Source organism: Paralichthys olivaceus, chromosome 24 (genome assembly GCF_024713975.1).
Source record: "Paralichthys olivaceus isolate ysfri-2021 chromosome 24, ASM2471397v2, whole genome shotgun sequence".
NCBI lineage: Eukaryota > Metazoa > Chordata > Actinopteri > Pleuronectiformes > Paralichthyidae > Paralichthys > Paralichthys olivaceus.
This window is the reverse complement of record NC_091116.1, coordinates 3,119,751-3,132,867: the sequence shown is the minus strand read 5'-3', so window position 1 is coordinate 3,132,867 and position 13,117 is coordinate 3,119,751. Positions and strand designations below refer to the sequence as shown.

The window sequence follows — 13,117 nt, the reverse complement described above, 5'->3', positions numbered from 1 at the left end:
AGCGGTATGCAGTGCAACTGGAACCAGCACTGAACAGCAGAGACTGCTGATGACTGAGATGGGGACTCAGTATTCGAAAGTGGCAAGATCCGTCTCTGCACAGGAGCGGTGAATGGTGAATCTAGCATGGGGTCATGCTGATCATGCAGAAAAATTCTTGAACAGCAAGACAAAGAAAAAGGACAGCTGGCAGCATATCAAAACCAAGTCTGCGGGCACAAGAAAGGTCATGGACGGAGAGGAAGGGGACGTGGAAGAACTGACGCTTGTTTAAAATGTGGCAAAATTGGACTTTAGATCAGGGATTGTCCTGAGAACCAATACACAGAGTAGCGGTGGAGCTGGGGACAGTGAAGGATTCATCTGGTGCAGACGCGGAGACAGAGAGAAAGTTTCAGCCTACTCACCAAATTCGTAAGAGCACTGTAACACGCAAACCATGTGAATTACTGTTAGAACTGATGCACATATGCAAAAACACACGATCACAGTAAACGGTAAAGACATCACATTTTTGGTAGATTCAGGTGAAACAGAATCAGTCATTTAATGTGAAGAGTTTAATATAACTCCAAAAATGAATGTTAGAGATGTTTTAAAACAATTGAAGCAACAGGTACGACAGTGATAGAGAGATACACTGTACCATTGTTTTGTTAAAATGAGGTTAAGGAAATTTTAAACACTAATTTTTGTTGTCACCACGCTGGCTGATAGATTTTATTGGTAGAGATTTGGTGTGTTCATTGAGTAATATGCTAATTTTAACATCACAAGGCGTAGATGTAACTAGAGGATTTGATATATGCATATCAATGGAAGATTCTGAACTCTTCCCTCACCTCTGTAAGTAACACTTTCTTGTGTGTTCAATCACTGTGTTGTCTCAGTAGCTTAGATTGACTCACTGGAAAGGTATCAAATTCTCATCTCCATGTTCTATTAGGCAAAGGAGAACAAAAACAATTAGTATTGAAAGTTTTGGAACTTTGGACCAAAAGGGGTTATGGGAAGGGAAAAAACATCTGATCCCAATAATAATAATAATTTGATCAGTGGTTTAGAGGTAAATCACAAAAGATTTCTGCAGTGATAAATGCAATTATCTTAAAACAGTTCTTAAAACAGATCAGATCATTATAGCAGGTGATTTCAATATTCATGTAGATGTTGCCAATGACAGCCTTAGTTCAGCATTTAAATCAATAATAGACTCGATTGGTTTCACTCAACATGTGAATCAACCGACCCAGTGCCTGAATCACACTCTTGATCTTGTCCTGACATATGGCATTGACATAGAAAATATAACTATTCCAACAGAACGCTCTTCTGTCTGACCATTTTTTACTTACATTTGAATTCAGAATTGTTAATTACGTCAATTCTGGACGGAAATTCTATTATAGTCAATGTCTATCCGACAAAACTGTTCACAAATTTAAAGAACTGCTCCCCTCTTCCCTTCCCTCTCAGCCATGTGTCAGTACAATACAAGAAGATTATCAAAACCTTACTCCCACTGTCACAGTTTTGTATTTTCAGTGTTCCTCTCCTGAGTTCCCCTCCTTATCCCTCTGTGCTCCACCCTGTGATTCTCCTGTGTTGTTCTCTGTGTCCCTCTCCTGTGTTCCCCTCGTCCCTCGCTATGTTCCACCCGGTGATTCTCCTGTGTTGCTCTGTGTCCCTCTCCTGTGTTCATCCCTGTCTTGGTTATTGTATTTTGTTCTCGTTGACAAGTTTGTTCAGTGCTTCCTGTTTTATTTTGTAGTCCTTGCTCCCTGTGTGTTTTCACCTGTTTACTTCCTGCCCTCATCAGGTTCACCTGTTTGTCTTGTGCCACCTGTCCCCAGTTACTCATTAGTTCCAGTCTGTATATAAGTCTTTGTGTTTCCCCCATGTGGTTGTTGGTTCGTCATCGTCATTTCTGGTCTGGTCCTGTCCGTCATCGTCGTCATGGTTCTGTCTGTTCATGTGTCTCGTCAGCTCTCGTCACGTTACCCAGTAAGTTTGTATCCTGCCCTGTTCTGTGTTCCACTCTTCTTTTTGAGTGCGACTTTTGTTTTCCTGTAGACTTCCTGTTTAATAAATACACTTTTTGTTAAACTTTAATTAGTTTCTGCGTTTTGGTCCTCCTCATCTCACGTCCCCCACCCTAACCCTGACAGTACGAACCAACCAGTAATGGACCAAGCAGAGCTTTATGTTTTTTATAGGAAGGTTTTTTATTTTGACTCACTGGTGGAGGAGCTGAGCACCGCAGGCACCAAGGAGCGTGAAGAGCTCCTGGAGAAAATGGCATCGGTGCGGGATTGGCTTAAGGACAGACCCTGGGTCAGCCACTTTGTCCCGCACCTGGTGACCGTAGAGAGGAGACTACAGGACATCCTCTCATCCCCAACTCCCCCTGCAGATCCCTACCTCGGCACCCGCCTGGCTTTTGGTGGCCCCCGTAGTCTGCGTAGAAACGCTACGGCGCGGGGCGGGCGCCGGAGGGGAGCCCCCTCACTCAGTTTCCATCCATCTCCACCAGTTAACAGGCGGCAACCTCAATTCGGAATATCGTGGATTCTGGCAGAAGCAACCCACGTTCCAGCGTCGGGGGTCCCGGCTGACGTTACTCATGTTCCGGCGTCGGGGATCCCGGCAGATGCTACCCACGTTCCAGCGTCGGGGGTCCCGGCTGACGTCACTCATGTTCCGGCGTCGGGGATCCCGGCAGATGCTACCCACGTTCCAGCGTCGGGGGTCCCGGCTGACGTCACTCATGTTCCGGCGTCGGGGATCCCGGCAGATGCTACCCACGTTCCAGCGTCGGGGGTCCCGGCTGACGTCACTCATGTTCCGGCGTCGGGGATCCCGGCAGATGCTACCCACGTTCCAGCGTCGGGGGTCCCGGCTGACGTCACTCATGTTCCGGCGTCGGGGATCCCGGCAGATGCTACCCACGTTCCGGTTTCGGAGGTCGCCGTTCCTGTTCCTGCCCCACGGTCGGGGGTTCAAGCAGTCGTCTCGCCAGTTCCTGTCCCTCGGCTGAGGGTTACGGCGAGCGGCTCTCCAGTTCCTGTTCCTGCCCCACGGTGGGGGGTTCAAGCAGTCGTCTCGCCAGTTCCTGTCCCTCGGCTGAAGGTTACGGCGAGCGGCTCTCCTGTTCCTGTTCCACGGTTGCGGGTCTCGCCGGGCTCCGCTTCAGTTCCTGTTCCTGTTCCACGGTTGCAGGTCTCGCCTGGCTCCGCTTCAGTTCCTGTTCCTGCCCCACGGTCGGGGGTTCAAGCAGTCGTCTCGCCAGTTCCTGTCCCTCGGCTGAGGGTTGCGGCTGTCCAGTTCCTGTTCCTGCCCCACGGTCGGGGGTTCAAGCAGTCGTCTCGCCAGTTCCTGCCCCTCGGCTGAGGGTTACGGCGAGCGGCTCTCCAGTTCCTGTTCCTGCCCCACGGTCGGGGGTTCAAGCAGTCGTCTCGCCAGTTCCTGTCCCTCGGCTGAGGGTTACGGCGAGCGGCTCTCCAGTTCCTGTTCCTGCCCCACGTTTGGGGGTTCAAGCAGTCGTCTCGCCAGTTCCTGTCCCTCGGCTGAGGGTTGCGGCGAGCAGCTCTCCAGTTCCTGTTCCTGTCCCTCGGCTAAGGGTTACGGCGAGCGGCTCTCCAGTTCCTGCCCCACGGTCGGGGGTTCAAGCAGTCGTCTCGCCAGTTCCTGTCCCTCGGCTGAGGGTTACGGCGAGCGGCTCTCCTGTTCCTGTCCCACGGATGCGGGTCTCGCCTGGCTCCGCTTCAGTTCCTGTTCCTGTTCCTGTCCCACGGATGCGGGTCTCGCCTGGCTCCGCTTCAGTTCCTGTTCCTGTTCCACGGTTGCGGGTCTCGCCGGGCTCCGCTTCAGTTCCTGTTCCTGTTCCACGGATGCGGGTCTCGCCTGGCTCCGCTTCAGTTCCGGTTCCGGTCCCACGGATGCGGGTCTCGCCTGGCTCCGCTTCAGTTCCTGTTCCTGTTCCTGTCCCACGGATGCGGGTCTCGCCTGGCTCCGCTTCAGTTCCTGTTCCTGTTCCACGGTTGCGGGTCTCGCCGGGCTCCGTTTCAGTTCCTGTTCCTGTCCCACGGTCGAGCGTTAGGCTGGCGCCGGCACAGCTGGGGCGGCGGTCGCTGTCGTCTCCTCCGGTGCAGCGACGGCAGCTGTCGTCTTCTCCGGGACAGCGACAGCAGCGTCATCAGTCATCTCCTCCTGAGTGTCGACCTCAGCGTCAGCTGCTATCTTCTCCCGAGCCTCCTGTGTCACAGCAGCAGCCTCAGCTGCTATCTTCTCCCGAGCCTCCTGTGTCACAGCAGCAGCCTCAGCTGCTATCTTCTCCCGAGCCTCCTGTGTCACAGCAGCAGCCTCAGCTGCTATCTTCTCCAGAACCTCCTGTGTCACAGCAGCAGCCTCAGCTGCTATCTTCTCCAGAGCCTCCTGTGTCACAGCAGCAGCCTCAGCTGCTATCTTCTCCAGTGCCTCCTGTGTCACAGCAGCAGCCTCAGCTGCTATCTTCTCCAGAGCCTTCTGTGTCACAGCAGCAGCCCCAGCTGCTATCTTCCCCAGAACTTCCTTTGACTGGACTGCAGAAGCAGCTGATTTTCCCTGAGCCCCTGGGCTCTGTTTCTGATCGGCCTCCGGGCCGCCCGCCCGAGCCCCCGGGCTCAGTTTCTGACCGGCCTCCGGGCCGCCCGCCCGAGCCCCCGGGGTCAGTTTCTGACCGGCCTCCGGGTCGCCCGCCCGAGCCCCGTGCTCTGACTTTGACTGGCCTCCGGGTCGAGCCCCGTGCTCTGTTCCAGATTCCCACCCCTCTCAGTTTCATGTTTAGTCCTCGTTTAAATTCAGTTTTGGACCGTCTGGAATCCGGTCCTTCAGGGGGAGGTTCTGTCACAGTTTTGTATTTTCAGTGTTCCTCTCCTGAGTTCCCCTCCTTATCCCTCTGTGCTCCACCCTGTGATTCTCCTGTGTTGTTCTCTGTGTCCCTCTCCTGTGTTCCCCTCGTCCCTCGCTATGTTCCACCCGGTGATTCTCCTGTGTTGCTCTGTGTCCCTCTCCTGTGTTCATCCCTGTCTTGGTTATTGTATTTTGTTCTCGTTGACAAGTTTGTTCAGTGCTTCCTGTTTTATTTTGTAGTCCTTGCTCCCTGTGTGTTTTCACCTGTTTACTTCCTGCCCTCATCAGGTTCACCTGTTTGTCTTGTGCCACCTGTCCCCAGTTACTCATTAGTTCCAGTCTGTATATAAGTCTTTGTGTTTCCCCCATGTGGTTGTTGGTTCGTCATCGTCATTTCTGGTCTGGTCCTGTCCGTCATCGTCGTCATGGTTCTGTCTGTTCATGTGTCTCGTCAGCTCTCGTCACGTTACCCAGTAAGTTTGTATCCTGCCCTGTTCTGTGTTCCACTCTTCTTTTTGAGTGCGAATTTTGTTTTCCTGTAGACTTCCTGTTCAATAAATACACTTTTTGTTAAACTTTAATTAGTTTCTGCATTTTGGTCCTCCTCATCTCACGTCCCCCACCCTAACCCTGACACCCACACTAGTTGATAACTTTGTAAATAGTACTGCAGCCTCACTAAAAACAGCACTTGAAGCTGTCGCCCCATTAAAAAAGAGGAAACTAAGTCAGAGGAGATTAGCTCCATGGTATAATTCCCAAACGTGCGTTCTAAAACAGACATCGCGGAAGCTAGAAAGTAAGTGGCGTTCCACCAATCGCCAAGACTTCCACCTAGCCTGGAAGAATAGCCTTATAAATTACAAAAAAGCACTTAGAAATGCCCGAACCTCTTAATATTCATTACTAATAGAAGAAAATAGGAACAACCCCAGGTTCCTCTTCAGCACTTAACTTTGTTAACGTTAACAATGACTCCTCCATGCACATCCATACAAGGTTCTGTCCTTGGACCAATACTCTTCAACCTTATATATGCTCCCCTTAGGCAACATTATTAGACAGCACCACAGCAGACAGCTGGGGGAACTCTCATCATGCACTGAGCACTTCATCACTTCCCTCTGTCTCTCTGCCCCCCCACACCTGTTTATTTATTTATTTATTTATTTTAACATGTCATCATGTCAAAGTGTCACTTTGTCCTCCCATAGTCCCTCTGGCTCTTCTCTCTCGTTTCAGATAACTCTGGCTGCAGGACAAAAACGACTACCATCACCATTGTTATCATTAATTACAATAACTCAGTGATTCATTAATATATATAATCCTGTTGTAGATCACTACATTGTTATTGTTATAGTCAGCCTTGATACTGATGGTGCCCAATTGTTCCCGGTCTCTCTCTCTCCACCTCATTTCTCTCTTGGCTCCCCCGCTTTCCACCCATCTCTCCTTTCCTCCCCCTTCCTTTTCTTTCCTCACCCCAACCGGTCGAGGCAGATGACCGCCCACATTGAGCCTAGTTCTGCCAGAGGTTTCTCCCTGTTAATGAGGGAGTTTTTCCTCTCCACAGTCGCCTGTGCTTGCTCATTGTGGGAACTGTTGGGTTTCTCTACGTTAATATTGTTTTAAGGCCTTGACCTTTAAATGTAAAGTGCCTTGAGATAATGTAAATTATGAATTGGCGCTATATAAATAAAATTGAATTGAATTGAATTGAATTCATGTCCCACGGAAAGAACATTAACTTTATAACCTTACAGTAAAGTTTTTTCGCGGTGTTGCTAAGTTAAGCTCACTCTACTTTATACTGTATATGCAGTAGGAACAGAAAAGCACAGATATCAATGTTATTCTATATAAAATGCAAAGACTTTCCCTAAGACAACGTGACATACATATTTGTCAATTATGTTACTATGCTTCCCTGCAGACTCTTCACTTCCTGGCCCTTACCGAGACCTGGATCACTCCAGAAAACACTGCCACTCCAGCTGCCCTCTAATCTGCCTACTCCTTTTCACACTCCCCGAGACAAACAGGTCGAGAAGGAGGAACTGGTCTCCTCCTCTCCCCCATGTGGTCCTGCCAGGTCCTTCCCCTGGACCACCTTCTTGCTTTTGAATTCCAGGCTGTCTCTGTCACACTTCCTTTCAAACTCAACATTGTGGTGATCTATCGCCCTCCTGGTCCTTTCCGTGACTTCTTTGATGAGATGGATGCCCTCCTGAGCTGCTCCCCTGACGATGGCACACCGCTCGTTGTCCTGCGCTCCTCTGAATTCATTGACTTGTTCTCCACATTTGACCTCACCCTCTTCCCCTCTCCACCGACCCACCGGGCTGGGAACCAACTCGATCTTGTCTTCACAAGATCCTGTAGTACCTCGGCACCCTCTGTTACCCCACTCACTGTGTCTGACCAACACGCTGTCACTTTCTCTCTCCCCTTAAAATTCACCACCTCCCTCGCCCCCAGGCCTCACACGGTCACCACCCGCTGCAATCTGAAATCCCTCTCTCCCTCTGCTCTCTCCTCTACTGTTCTTTCCTCACTACCATCTACAGACAAATTTTCACTAATGTCTACTGAGGAAGCCTCCTCCACTCTGCTATCCTTCTCTTGTCCTCTTTAGATGCTCTATATCCTCTCACCTACCTACCGGCACGATCAGCCCCCCCCCCCTTCCCTGGCTGTCTGAATCTCTGCGAACCAATAGATCGGTGCTACGAGCAGCAGAGAGAAAATGGAGAAAATCACATCATCCTGATGACCTTGCCCATTAGCACCACATCCTCTCTGACTTCACCTCAACAGTATCAGCAGCTAAATCTGCCTTCTACCTGTCAAAGATCAACTCCTCTGCCTCCAACCCCAGGAAACTATTCTCCTTATTCTCTTCTCTCCTCACCCCTCCTACTCCTCCCCCTCCTTCCTCCCTCACTGCTGATGACTTTCCAACTTACTTTACCAAGAAAGTAAAAGACATCAGCTCCTCATTTACTCCTATGCCCATCCAGAAGGCACCTCCCCCAAACCTCACCTCTGATGGCCTTACCTGCTTCAGCCCTCTCTCCTCTGAAGATGTTCTCACGCTAGTGACGTCTAACTGTGCCACCACCTGTTCCCTTGACCCGATTCCCTCCTCCCTTATCCAAGACATCTCTCATGACATCCTGCCATTCCTCACCACTCCGATCAACTCCTCCCTCACTTCAGGCATTATTCCAGCTCCTTTCAAGACAGCCATGGTAAAGCCACTCCTAAAGAAACCCACCCTAGACTCAGCTGACATCTGAAACTACAGACCTGTATCTCTTCTTTCATTCCTCTCTAAAACACTGGAACGTGCAGTCTAAGACCAACTGTCCTCCTATCTTTCAGAAAATGACTTCCTTTACCCTAATCAGTCAGGCTTCAGGACTGGTCACTCCACTAAGACGGCCCGCCTCACAGTGACTGAGTTTCTCGGTGCCGCCAGAGCCTCGTCCGGCTCGTCAGTCCTCATTCTCCTTGACTTATCTTTTGTGTTTGACTCAGTCAACTACCAAATCCTCCTCTCCACTCTGGCTGAACTTGGCATTGCTGACTCTGCTCTGACCTGGTTCACATCATACCTGACAAATCGCACCTTTCAGGTCACATGGAATGGCTCCTTGTCCAATCCCTGCCTTCTGGAAACTGGTGTCCCTCAAAGCTCAGTATTAGGACCACTTCTGTTTTCACTATACACTAGATCGCTAGGCTCTGCAATCACATCGCATGGATTCTCTTACCACTGTTATGCTGACGACACCCAACTGTTCCTCTCTCTTCCCACATCCTCCTCCAGCACCCACGTTGTGACGTGCATCTTGGAATGTCTGGCAGACATCTCCGCTTGGACAGCTACGCATCACCTCAAACTCAACCTTAGAAAACTGAACTGCTCTTCATCGCGGGGAAATACTGCCCTCATATGGACCTGTAAGTCACTGTCGAGGATGTCACGGTACCATCTTCGTCGACGGCAAGGAACCTGGGCGTAATCCTAGACGATGGACTGTCCTGCGCCCCCCAACATCACTGCTGTGGCCCGATCCTGCAGGTCTGCCCTCTACAATATCCACAGGATCCGGTCTTTCTTCACAAAAGACGCAACGCAACTCCTGGTCCAAGCGCTGGTCATCTCCCGCCTGGACTACTGCAACTCCCTGTTGGCTGGACTCCCAGCCTCTGCAGCTAAACCGTTGCAGCGTATCCAGAACGCTGCAGCGCGCCTCGTTTACAATCTTCCCAAATTGTCCCATGTGACCCCCCTCCTCCGTGACCTCCACTGGCTTCCTGTTGGGGCCAGCATCCGATTCAAGATGATGGTGCTGGCCTTTAAGGCCGTCAATGGAACTGCACCTGTCTACCTCCAAACACTAGTCAGACCACATGCCCCAGCGAGAGCACTTTGCTCATCTACATCAGCTGGCTGACTGGTACCCCCATCACTGAGAGCAAGCAAAGCCCGCTCAGCGAAGTCAGAATCAGAATCAGAATCAGAATTCTTTTATTTGCCAAGTATGTTTGCACATACAGGAAATTGCCTTGGTGTCGTTGGTGCACTACTTATGTACATAAAACAACAATATAAAAAACAACAATATGTAAGAAATTGAATAAAATAAAATAGAATAAAATAAAATAAAATAAAATAAAATAAAGAATATACATATATACATTAACAGATTAACATGGTTATGGGCACGTGCTGTGCGAAGGTGCAGAGATTGGTGATAGTGCCAGTAGTATATAAGTAATAAAATATAAATTATGTGCAGGGGGTGGGGTGTGGTGGGGTAGAGTCAGTGCGGTGCAGAGTCAGTGTGATGCAGGGGGCTTGTTTGTGAGCCCCACTGCCACGGGGAAAAAACTGTTCAGATGGCGAGAGGTTTTAGTCCTGATGGCCCGGAACCTTTTTCCGGAGGGAAGTCTCTGGAACAGGTGGTGACCGGGATGTGAAGGATCAGCAATGATCTTGCCTGCTCTCCTACTGGTCCTGGAGTGGAACAGGTCTAGGAGGGCCGGCAGGTCACAGCCGATGACCTTCTCAGCTGACCTTATGATCCGCTGCAGTCTGCCCTTGTCCTTGGCAGTGGAGGCAGCGAACCAGACGGTGATTGATGAGGTGAGGATGGACTCAATGATGGCTGTGTAGAATTCAACCATCACTTTCTGGGGCATGTTGAATTTCCTCAGTTGCCGAAGGAAGAACATCCTCTGCTGGGCCTTCTTGGTGATGGAGGTGATGTTCTCCGCCCACCTCAAGTCCTGTGCAATGATGGTCCCCAGGAATCTGAAGGACTCCACTGTTTTAACTGGGGAGTTGCACAGGCTGAGGGGGGCAGTTTGGGCTGGGCTCCTCCTGAAGTCTGCCACCATCTCTACAGTTTTCAAAGCGTTCAGCTCCAGGTGGTTCTGGCTGCACCAGGAAGCCAGGCTGTTAACTTCCTCTCTGTAGGCGGCTTCGTCCCCATTGGTGATTAATCCGATGAGGGTCGTGTCGTCTGCAAACTTCAGGAGTTTGACAGAGGGATGGCTGGAGGTGCAGTTGTTGGTGTAGAGGGGAGAGCACACAACCTTGTGGGGCTCCAGTGCTGATGGTCCGGGACTCAGAGACAAGCTTGCCCAGCCTCACGCGCTGCTTCCTGTCAGTCAGGAAGTTAGAGATCCACCTACAGGTGGGCTCAGGCACGCTCAGCTGTGTCAGCTTGTCACGGAGAAGAGCTGGGGCGATGGTGTTGAATGCGGAGGTGAAGTCCACAAACAGGATCCTGGCGTAGGTGCTGGGGGAGTCGAGGTGCTGGAGGATGAAGTGGAGTCCCATGTTGACTGCGTCGTCTACGGACCTGTTGGCTCTGTAGGCAAACTGCAGTGGGTCGAGGAGGTGGTTGGTTATTGTCTTGAGGTGGGTCAGCACGAGGCGCTCAAAGGTCTTCATTACTACAGAGGTCAGGGCGACAGGTCTGTAGTCATTAAGGCCTGTGATCCTCTGCTTCTTGGGAACGGGGATGATGGTGGATGTTTTGAGACAGGCGGGTACAACACATTCAGCCAGTGAGGTGTTAAAGATGTTCGTGAACACTGGAGAAAGCTGGTCTGCACAGTGCCTCAGTGTGGAGGGGGAGACAGCGTCGGGTCCAGGTGCCTTGCGGGGGTTCAACTTCTTCAGGAGCTTGTTTACATCTCTCTCCTGAATAGAGAGAGGTGTGATGGGGGGGAGGGGGGTTGAGTCTTTGTCCAGGCTGGGGTGAAGAGGTGTAATAGCTGTGTGGGGGGGCTGGGAGTCTGGGTTAGAACTGGTCCATTGTCTTTCAAATCTACAGTAAAAGTCATTCAGTTCATTTGCAAGTTTCAGGTCTTCCACAGAGTGGGGGGATTTGGTTTTGCAGCCGGTGATCACTCGCAGCCCCTTCCAGACTGACGAGGAGTCGTTGGCTGCAAACTGTTGTTCCAGCTTCTTTGAGTACTGTCGTTTGGCCTCCTTAATCTCCTTGCCAAACGAGTATTTTGCCAGTCTGAAACTATCCATGTCCCCACTCTTGAAGGCCGCCTCCTTCTCCAAACGAAGCTGTTTGAGTTTTGCAGTGAACCAGGGCTTGTCATTGTTATAGCTCACCCTGGTGCGTGTTGGGATACATCTGTCTTCACAGAAGCTGATGTATGACGTCACTGCATCTGTGTATTCATCAAGGCTGTTGGAAGCAGTTCTAAAAATGTCCCAGTCAGTGTTATCCAGGCAATCACGCAGCTCCTCCACAGCTTCTCTGTTGCTCCAATTCTTGGATCTCAGCACAGCAGGTTTAGAAAGTTTGAGTTTCTGCCTGTAAGCTGGGATCAGGTGAATAAGAGCGTGGTCGGACAGGCCCAGAGCAGCGCGGGTAACTGCATGATACGCCTTGGTGATGGTGCTGTAGCAGTGATCAAGAGTGTTCTCCCCCCTGGTCGGGCATTTGATCAACTGTTTGTATTTCGGGAGTTCCTGAGATAAGTTCCCCTTATTAAAGTCCCCGAGAACAATAACAGGGGAATAAGTGTTCTCTCTCCTCCTCTCCACCCCCAGTACCTGCTCGGCGAGTTGTCGTTGTGCTTCGCACACGTCAGCTTGCGGGGGGATGTACACGCCGGCCAGGGTGAAAGAGGTGAACTCACGGGGAGAGTAGAACGGTCGGCAGGTAATGAAAAAAGTTTCCAGGTCCGGAGAACAGGACTGTAAAATGACTTTCACGTCAGCCCGTCAAAGACAGCTGAGCTCTGATGTCACAGCGACACAGATGAACTCTGATGTCACAGCGTCACAGGCAGCTGAGCTCTGATGTCACAGAGACACAAAGAGCTGAGCTTTGATGTCACAGCGACACAAAGAGCTGAGCTTTGATGTCACAGCGACACAGAAATCTGAGCTCTGATGTCACAGCAATACAGCTGAGCTGTAATGTATTATTACTCTGTACTGGAGATCCAGTATTATGCAACTATTAAATTATAACTATTAGAGACAAAATTCATCACCTCTTGCCCTCAACAGGCACTGATCTGCATTCGTACACAGCAAGTTTGAAAACAGCTGTAAAACCCGATATATATTGAGACTGTTTTTATCCTATCGACCTTCATCAAATAACTTCATGAATTTCTTCATCTAAACCGTCAACCTGTCTCTTAGACCCCTTCCCAACTAGGCTGCTCAAGGATGTTCTACCTCTAGTTAGTCATTCTTTATTGGATATGATTAATCTGTCTCTATTATCAGGATTTGTACAACAGTCCTTTAAAGTAGCTGTAACTCAACCTCTTCTAAAAAAGCTCAGTCTAGATCCAAAGGTTTTAGCTCTGATGTCACAGCAATAGAACTGACCTCTGATGTCACATCGACACAGACAGCTGAGCTCTGATGTCACAGCAAAACAGACAACTGAGCTCCGATGTCACAGCAACACAGACAGCTGAGCTTTGATGTCACAGCAATACAGATGAGCTCTGATGTCACAGTATCACAGACAGCTGAACTCTGATGTCACAGCAACACAGACAGCTGAGCTCTGATGTCACAGCTTCACAGACAGTTGAGCTCTGATGTCACAGCGACACAGATGAACTCTGATGTCACAGCAACACAGACAGCTGAGCTCTGATGTCACAGCATCGCAGACTACTGAGCTCTGATGTCACAGCGTCGCAGACAGCTGAGCTCTGA

At 50.3% G+C, this 13,117-nt stretch overlaps 1 protein-coding gene and 1 pseudogene across 1 annotated transcript in view; both read left to right on the top strand.

Moving 5' to 3' along the window:
- Window positions 1–13,117, top strand: part of LOC138407078 (uncharacterized) — a 119,199-nt gene that overhangs the window by 17,283 nt on the left and 88,799 nt on the right. The gene's annotated exons all lie outside the window — the stretch shown is intronic.
- LOC138407122 (uncharacterized) lies at window positions 2,185–9,341 on the top strand (annotated as a pseudogene).